This window comes from Piliocolobus tephrosceles, chromosome 10 (genome assembly GCF_002776525.5).
Source record: "Piliocolobus tephrosceles isolate RC106 chromosome 10, ASM277652v3, whole genome shotgun sequence".
NCBI classification, from domain to species: Eukaryota; Metazoa; Chordata; class Mammalia; order Primates; family Cercopithecidae; genus Piliocolobus; species Piliocolobus tephrosceles.
The window spans coordinates 46,777,483-46,779,354 of NC_045443.1; positions in this window are offsets into that span (position 1 = coordinate 46,777,483).

Consider the following 1,872-nt stretch of genomic DNA (forward strand, 5'->3'; position numbering starts at 1 on the left):
AAAATACAATTGAAAGCTTTATCAATGACTGGACCAAGCAGAAGAAAGAATTTAGGAGCTTGAAGACTGCTCTTTCGAACTAACCTAGTCAGACAAATATACAAAAAAGATAATTTTTACTAATGAACAAGGCCAGGCATAGTGGTTCATGCCTGTAATCCCAGCACTTTGAGAGGCCGAGGCGGACGAATCACTTGAGGCCAGGAGTTCGAGACCAGCCTGACCAATATAGTGAAACCCTGTCTCTACTAAAAATAAAAAAATTAGGCCAGGCACAGTGGTTTATGCCTGTAATCGTTCAAGACCAGCCTGGCCAACATGGTGAAACCCCCATCTCTACTAAAAATACAAAAATTAGGCATGATGGTGGGTGCCTGTAATCCCAGCTACTCAGTGCACCCAGCTACTCAGGAGGCTGAGGCAGGAGAATTGCTTAAACCTGGGAGGCTGAGGTTGTGGTGAGCTGTGGTCCCACCACTGTGCTCCAGCCTGAATGACTAAGCAAGACTTTGTTTCAAAATGAAAAAATACAAATACAAAAATTAGCCAGGCGTGGTAGCATGCACCTGTAGTCCCAGCTCTTCAGGATACTGGGGCATGAGAATCGCTTGAACCTGGGAGGCAGAGGTTGCAGTGAATTGAGACTGCACTGCTGCACTCCGGCATGGGCAACCGAGCAAGACTGTGTCTCAAAAAAAAAAAAAAAAAAATACATAAAAATGTAGAGATAGGGTTTCACCACGTTGCCCAGGTTGTTCTCAAACTCCTGGGCTCAAGGAATCCACCCGTCTCAGCCTTCTAAAGTGCTGGGATTACAGGTGTGAGCCATGGTGCCCAGCCCTCAGCATTTTTTTTTTTTTTTTTTTGAGACAGTCTTGATCTGTCGCCCAGGCTAGAGTGCAGTGGTGTGATCTCAGCTCACTGCAACCTCCACCTCCCAGATTCAAGCAATTCTCCTGCTTCAGCCTCCCAAGTAGCTGGGACTATAGTCACCTGCCACCACGCCCAGCTAATTTTTGTATTTTTTGTAGAGATGGAGTTTCAACATGTTGGCCAGGCTGGTCTCGGACTCCTGACCTCAAATGATCCACCCACCTTGGCCTCTCAAAGTGCTGGGATTACAGGTGTGAGCCACCATGCCCGACCCACCTGCATTCTTAAAGAAAAGTAATTCCAACCAAGAATTTCATATCCTGCCAAACTAAACTTCATAATTGGGCCGGGCGCAGTGGCTCATGTCTGTAATCCCAGCACTTTACTGTCCCCGCCAACATGGTGAAACTATGTCTCTACTAAAAATACAAAAATTAGCTGAGCGTAGTGGCGTGTACCTGTAGTCCCAGCTACTTGGGAGGCTGAGGCAGGAGAATCGCTTGAACTTGGGAGCAGAGGTTGCAGTGACCTAAGATTGTGCCAGCATGACGACAGAGTGAAACTCCGTCTCAAAATAAATAAATAAATAAATAAAATAAATAAACTTCATAATTGAAGGAAAATAAAAGCTTTTCCAGACAAGCAAGTGCTAAGGGAATTTACTACCACTAAACTAGCCTTACAAGAGATCCTTAAGGGAGTTCTAAACATGGAAATAAAAGAACAATACCTGCTACCACAAAAATACACTTAAGTGCATAGCTGACAGATTCTATAAAGCAACTGCATAATAGAAACTACAAAGCAACCAGCTAATAACTTCATGATAGGATAAAAACCTCACATATCAATATTAACATTGAATGTAAACAGTCTAAATGGCCCACTTAAAAGGCACAGAGCTGCAAGTTGGATGAAAAAAGCAAGACTTGCCTATCTGCTGTCTTCAAGAGGCCTGTCTTACACATAATGATACCAACAGGCTCAACATAAAGGGTT